Raw genomic sequence first — 8,207 nt, forward strand, 5'->3', positions numbered from 1 at the left:
ACTGTGGAATGCTTTCCTGTTGTGCCTAACCTGGCCTCCTCCTCATATTGTTCCTGGAAACTACCACCTGCCCATCAGCATTGGGTGAAGACCAGAAACCTAGCTACACCCTGGCACTCACTGTATCTTGCTTCCTCTAAACAAAAGTATAGAAAATACCTCAAAGTATTATTCTGGTAAAAGTGGGATCCTACATTCTCATAGCCTGGGGTATTCCTCTCTTAGTCCACTAGGGCTCTACTGGGGAATACCAAGGTGAAAAGCCCTGGATTACTCAATGAGGTTCTGCTCTAGCTCATCCTGTGGAAAGCAACTTCTCCTTTCCCTCTACTACACACAGATGCAGTTGGGTTGATCTAGGTTTGCATCCTGATCTGCTATTTACAAACCATGTAACTTTGGGCAAGTTCTTTGTGCCTCAGTTTCCTCAACCATAAGTAAGAATAATGATGAAACTATCTCATGGGTTCATTCTTCTTGCCTTTCTTCTGGTATTGATCTCTAGCAAACTGAAGCCTTCTTTATCTGTCTGAATCCTCTCAGCTCCCTGGTAACAACTTGTTCTAATGAACAAATTCTTTTTTTTTTTTTTTTAAGATTTTATTTATTTGACAGAGCAAGTGAGAGAGAGAGCAAGAGCATGTGCACAAGCAGCGGGAGTGGCAGCAGAGGGAGAGGAAGAAGCAGGCTCCCCGCTGAGCAGGGAGCTCCATGTGGGGCTTAATCCCAGGACCCCGGGATCATGACCTGAGCCAGAGGCAGATGCCCAACCAACTGAGCCACCCAAGTGTCCTAATGAACAAATTCTTGATAGAAACGGTTGGTCCTTACGCTGCACTCGTTAGTATTTAGAGTGCCTATAATGGCCTTCTGAGGACAATGACTATGTTTCAACCCATTTTTTTTTCTTGGGTATCTTGTACTTCCCTAACCAGAGATAAGCTTTGAAGTCCTAACAATCTGGATTTTATTAGAATCAATACTATTCAAAACTGAGAGCAACGGGTGTAGACGGCAGACCCTGATAGAGCAAACAGTACAACAGCCTGGGTCACCACTCAGGGCCGTGAGACTATGTCATACATGGAAACTGCCTTGTTTCTAGTCGGAACCAGAGTTTCAGTTAGATCCAATCCCCCGATTCCTATTGTTTTTTGGCTGAAATGTAAGTTCTTCCATGCTCTCATTTCAATACTGCTCCATTCTTCTTACCCATCTACTGCCATCCCCTGCTCCCCCATCTTCTTTCTTGGCCAACTTTGTTCACCATGCCTTCTGGAACACCTGCTCTATGATGAAACTCCACATGCCCTCCCTCTGCCTTAACTGAACATGGCTTTCTTGGGAATGCCTCCTTGACGTCCTTTCATTCTCAGAGTGTGGATGTCATTCTTAACTCCCTGAGTTCAATGGGTGAGGATATGTGGTTCTCCTGGAGGGAGGAAAGAGAGTAATGGTGAACATCACACACATTCATGTCACTCAGAGAAAGTGTCAGGCTTCTCTTTCAACTGCTTCTAGCTGTTAGCTCAATTTCTATTCTAAGGGAGATACGGGACAGGTTTCCTAATTCAATCCTACTTGCCTGGGCAGCCTCAGATCTTACCACTCCATTCCTCCACATTCACTACAGAAAAGCAAGCCAAATCAATTTACTTGTCATTCTTCTAAAACATTAAGACAACTTAAGAATCATCTTCTACAGGGAGAAAGAACCTTCTTCTCTCCCAACCTGATTTAGATGCCTGTTCCCTGTAAGGACCCCGTTTACTTCTGAGAGCACTCATGGTCTCAATAGTAAGTGGTTCACTTCTTTCCCCCACTGACTGAAAGCTCTAAGAGGGCACAGATATTGTCTTTTGGAAACTCACGTCTCTCTGGCCCCAAAATCTGGGTGCTTCCCCACGACAAGTATCTTACCTCTCAGTGTATGGATGGTATAACACTGGATCCACAAGTTCTTTTAAGAGGAACAATATTCAATACCATTTTCTAGTTAGAAGGAAACATGTGATTAAATCCAACTCTCATTTTATACATGGGCCCAAAGACACAGTGGCTTACCCACAGTACCCCAGGAAGTTAGTGGCACAGCTGTCCCAGACAGTTTCCCCTATATCACTGAGAGATCATTCAAGACTTTAGAGCTCGAAATGTAATCTGTAAGATGAATACACTAAAAAGACAAATAATTGTAATACAAGGTATTATATGAGAAGTAGAAAGTCTGAAAGCAGATCAAAGGGGGAGAAATCACATCTTTAGGCCAAGGTGGCATGTGCGTAAGGAGGGTACAAAGGATTTGTATAATGGTTCTCAAATTTTTTGGTCTCAAGACCCTTTTCCACTCTTAAAAATTATGTGAACCTCAAACAGCTTGGTTTTTGCAGTTCTATGTATTGATATTTATCATATTAGAAATTAACACTGAGAATATTATTAGACTATTAAAAATAATAAACCCACTACATGTTGTCACATTTTAATGAAAACGATTATTTTCCAAAACAAAGATAGTGAAAAGAGTGGCATTTTATGTGTCTGCCAATCTCTTTAATCTCTGACTTAATAGAAGACATCTGGATTCTCATCTGTCTACTGCTGCATTTGCTCTTGGGATCTTGTTTTGGTTGAAGCCTTAGAAGAAAATTCAGCCTCATGCAGACATGTAGTTGGAAAAGGGAAGAGTCCTATCAGATATTTATGGCTCTTCTTCAACACTACATCACAACTTGAAAAGTGCTAGTTTCTTAAAAGTTAGTTGTACTGTGGAAACTGAAATCATATCAATGAACATTTAGTATTGTTTCATTAAAATCCATTGGTCTATCTTGCATTTTAAATGCATAGTTTTGTAATATCATTCATTGGTCATTTAGCAATGCTGATTTGCTGAACTATACAGATCTTCCCAATATTTTCACATTTCATTATATAATAGGATGGGGAAAAAATCACTTTGTTCATATCATCACCAGTCTCGTCAGGAAAGCCTTTAAGTATTGGGGAAGAGGTCATACTCACAGTGGCTGATACATTTTCCAGAATTCTTATTTTTGCTTGAAGACTTGAATTTTATCATTGGCAAAAACACTGTCAGTTATTTTCCTGGATGTGACTCAGTTAATTTTCGAGAAATGGATGCCAAATATTCAAGTCTGAATATGTAGTTTGTTCTTTCATGCAAAAATGAATTCCATGAGAAAAGTGGTTTGTTCAGCTCACAAGTCAATTGCACAAGTGCTTTCTGTGTAGTCCCCATTTAGTCTCACAGCATATGAAAAAGATATGTTCTTGAAGGCCCAGATTAATCAAGTTAGTAATTTGTACTGTCTTTTTCAAGGACATTTTAAAGTAAAACTGGCTTTTTCTACTGCCTAGTGCCTGGGCCACTACTTTGAATCATGTTCAGTGAGGTGCCAGCAGGTTGACCTGCATTTGCACCATCAGGATGAATGTCAACACAGTGAAAAAGGAAGTTGATGTCTTAGCATTATGCAAATAGGTTTGACCATGTGGGTCCTCTTTTGTGGGGACTCCCCTGAGAGTGGACAACACTCTGACAACTATACAAGGTACAGGCTTTGAAAAATGAGTCAGATTTTGATAGGCTCAGATGAGGGAGAGTAGGAACATCAAGAAGGCAGTAAAACATGTGGAGTATCTAAGGAACAATGGGGAGGATATATGTCTGGATGGAAGAGGAGGGAAGCTGAGGCAGAAAGCTGAGAAGATACCGGGAAAGGCCCAGATATCATCATGACCATCAATTAGGTTTAAACCAGACAGGAAGAGGAGGCTAGGGTGAGTGATTTTTGTCTTGTTCTGTTTTTGAAAGCTTTAGTTTCAAGTTATATAAAAATAATGCTAGTCATGTTTACATTTACTAGTTATAAAATAAAAATGAGAGCATAGCTGCTTTCCTCATAAGTAATGTTCAGGGAATGAAAAAATAAACATGTGGTCAAATGCTTTGTTGTACCAAACATGCTGCACTATTTGATTTAGACAGTATTATTCTCAGAAGGAAAAAGAATGAGAACACTTATTAGGCATTTATTGTGAATGAAACACTATACTCGTCACTTTTCATATAATGTAATCTTACACAAGCTTATAAAAGAGGTATCACCGTTCATATAAATAAGGCAGATGAAGCCCAAAAAGTTAAGTAACTTTCCAAGGGACATGACTGAACTCTGATTTGGTAACATTTCATATTGTTACCTATTATTTCAAGGCATTTGGGGAAAGTGTGAAAACAAATTTAATTATCAACCACATATATTTATATATCCATATATCCATGCAACCTTTTAAAATAAGGCACAAAATATTGTCACAAACCCAAATAAATACATTAAATCTTTAAAAAGAGATTGCATATTTTGACTTTTTTGTTCTCTTCAAGGACTATTTTAAAACAATATGTAAGGCTGGTTACTAGTAGTATGTTGACTGACAGAATTTTGTTAAAATAACAACTGAAGGGCACCTAGCTGGCTCAGTTGGTAGAGCATGTGACTCTTGAGCTCTTGGTTGTGCGTTTGAGCCCTATGTTGGATATAGAGATTACTTAAAAATAAGTAAAACCTTAAAAAAAACCAAATGTAACCACTGAGAAAAGTCAGCATTTGAAAGTTGCTGCTAAGCTCATCACAGTACTTATTGGATATAAACACCTTTTCCTCCATATTTTAAAATATCAGATCATGAAGAAAAGGAGGGAAAGCAATTCAAAATCATAGTCTGATGCCGTTTTCTTTGACCTAAGGAAAAAAAAAATGCCAAGGTTACGGACATCAACATACAGGGTCTGGATGTATACCACCCACCATCCATATCCATGTGGCTCATTCTTCCTGCACTTGGACCTGCTCCTTTGAATACCAATGCTCCAGAAGCTCCCTGCACAGTGTGGTTGTGTTTGTGGCCCGCGTGAGGAGGCACTTTGGAACTAGTCCCGTGGTAAGCAGCATGCAGAAACCTGGAACTGGTGGAGCCCAGAAGGCTGTGAAGACAGTACCATTTCCTCAGTGGCAGACCGCTGCCTAAGAATGTCTTTCCTCCCTCATTTGAATCACCCTCACATGGGAATCCCAGCACTCCCATCAGGGATCTGACCCCCAGGGTTTCCTGACTCTCCTCCACCTGTAGCTCCAGGGGCCTCAACAATTCCTGTACCAATGAGCATTATGGCTGCAGTTCCAACTGTCTTAGTCCCCACTGTGTCTATGGTTGGAAAGCATTTGGGAACAAGAAAGAATCATCCAGGCTTAGAGACGAAGGAAAATGATGAAAACTGTGGAAAATGATGAAAACTACTGTAACTTTTGTTAGTAATATTTCTGAGAAAGCTTCAGACATGCTTATAAGGTAACTCCTTGCTAAATGTGGCTTGGTTTTGAGCTGGAAGGGTACAAGGTTCACCTGGAAAATTTCAAGCCTTCGAATTATGTGGGTTAAGGAGCCCGAGTCTACCCCTGTGCACTTAGGTTATGGCACGACCTGCAGAATGGAGAGCAGAAGCTCCTTGTTAAAGTTGATGTAAGGATGAAGGCACAACTGGGGGAATGGAAAGCAAAGAAGAAAGCTTCTAATGGGAATGCCAGGCCAGAAACCGTCACTAATGATAAGAAGCCTCAGATGTAGAAACAAAAAAGATCAGATGATCAAAGGGGCCTTGGAAGTTTTAATACATGAATACTCCAGTGAACTCAATGCCCCTTCCCAAGAATCTGACTCTCACCCCAGGAAGAAGTAAAGAAGGAGGACAGTTTCCACACACTTCTAGTGGCTCCACTGGTCGATTATCCACTTACCACTAAGGAGGATATAATCGCTATAGAGATGGAAGAAGACAAAAAAGACCTGATATCCTGAGAAATCAGCAAATTCAGAGACACGCACAAGAAACTGAGAGAAAGGCAACAAGGAAACGGAAAAAGACAGGAAATTGATAAAAGACAGAAAGAGAGAAGGGATGTAAGTGGGAACAAGAAAGGTGAGAATGGGAATAAGAAAGGGAGAGAACGTGAACGAAAGAAGGAATGGGAGCAGGAAGGACAATGGCAAAGGGATTGGGACTGCGACTAGGAAAGGAGCTCAGATCAGAGTAAGGATGGCAGTTGATCGAGAGGAAAGCAGAGATCACGAAAAGGAATGAGGACGAGAAAGAATGTGAATGGGGGGGTGGAGAAGACAAGAAGCAGGAGTGTGAAAAGGATGAAGAAGACGCAGATGAACAAAGAACACCTGAATGAAAACTCTGAGAGAAAGAAGCTTCTTACCAAGAGCACCTTCAGAACTGGGAAAGCAGAGACCAGAATAAAACCTGGGAGTACGAGAAGGAGGCTGAAAGAGAAGAGAGAAGAGAAAGGGCAAAAGAAGCTAAATGACTAAAAGAAATCTTAGAAGATTCTGACGATAGAGATGACCCCAAATATCACAGAGGAAGTGTTCTTCAGAAATGGGTGCACGACAGGGAAAAGGAAACGGAAGCAGATGAATGGACTGAGGAGAGAGAAGGAAGAACTAGAGATCAGGCAGCACCTTCTGGATCCAGATGCAGAGCTCCAGAGGCTGAGAGGATGTGGACAAGTACAGGTAAAGCAAGAACCAGAACCAGAGGATGAGGAAGAAGAAAAGCAAGAAAAAGAAGAAAAATGAGAGGAACTCACGGAAGAGGAAGAGCCAGAGCAAAGGCCTGTCTCAAAGCAACTCTGAGGCCGTCGGCTCTGCTCCGTCTGTTTCCTCTGCCAGTGGCCATGCAACCCCCAACACTCTGGGGGAGGAGTCTCCCTGTGGTGTTATTATTCCTCATGAAAATCCTCCAGACCAACAACAACCTGGAGAGCACAGACCAAAAACAGCACTAAGTCTTAAATGGGGTGTTTCCAATAGTCCTGGTCAGCCTCATTCTGTGAAGGGAAAGAAACTTCTGGTAGATAATGTTTTTAACAAATCTGAGGATGAAGACAGTGATGATATACCATGAAAAAGGAAACTGGTTCCCCTGGATTACTGTGAGGAGGATAAAAACGCTGCCAGAGGCCCTGTAAACACGGAAGAGAAGCACAAACACGTTAAGAGTCTCATCAGAAAATCCCTACAGCCAAACCTGAGCTCTTTGCTTATCTCCTGGATTGGTCTATTGTGGATTTCTATTGACAGAATGACGAATTAGACCATGGATTAATAAAAATCATAGAATACACAGGCGAAAAAGGGGCTACACGAGTTGATTTCATTTGTTCTAAGGTTATTGCTCATAGTTCACTTCAAATTATTTCAGATGATGTTGCCATGGTCCTTGATAAAGCGGAAGTTCTTATCATGAAAATGTGGAGATTACTGACATATAAAACAGAAGAAAATTGGTCCTGTGAAATAAAGCTCTTTATATATTTGTGAAAAAAATATCAATGTTCTTTTATACATGCATGTACACACACACTTAAACTTATGGCATGTTTCTCCTCTCCAATGTAAATAAATAAATTCTCTGTTCAACTGGATAGTCCGAAATGCTTTTGTTGACATTTTAAAAGAAATTACCAAAATTATTTCAAACTAATCCCCATATGAATATTTTACTATAAAAATAAAAAAGTAACTAAATATAGAATGAAGCTATTTATTATTTATTCATTTCTAGGCAGGATAAGGGTCAGAGTATAATACAGTTCAAAGAAAGTAGCTACCTAGCTTGACAAAAAACAGATAATTGCTAAAGTAGAAAATTATTAAAAATAAATAGGCAAAACATCTTGAAAGTTTTATAGACTTTGCATTTTAAAATTACAGTTCATCAGCAACTATGATTTTCTTCTGTATTGTTACTAAAACAGTTGCATTTTGGCTTAAATTTCAACTGGTAATAATTTATCCATTTGTATACAAACATAATATTCTTTCCACATTTTAGATTAAAAATTGTACAATATTAAAAAGCTTATAAAGTAAGTTGTCAAGAAAAATGTGAACTCATATGTACATTTCTGACATTGGGGAATTATGTTACGGAATGCCAAACATAAGCAATGTATCCAAGATACAGGATAGTAATGAAATAATGAAAGAGAAAAAAATATTTTCATATTAATGATTTACTAAATTTGCTTATTTGAATAAAAAGAAAACATCATCATTGTAATGGTTTCTCAATCAAATTCCCTTGTTTCCCATACAATTACACAGAGATAAAA

This window comes from Ailuropoda melanoleuca, chromosome 9, assembly GCF_002007445.2.
Source record: "Ailuropoda melanoleuca isolate Jingjing chromosome 9, ASM200744v2, whole genome shotgun sequence".
Lineage (NCBI taxonomy): Eukaryota > Metazoa > Chordata > Mammalia > Carnivora > Ursidae > Ailuropoda > Ailuropoda melanoleuca.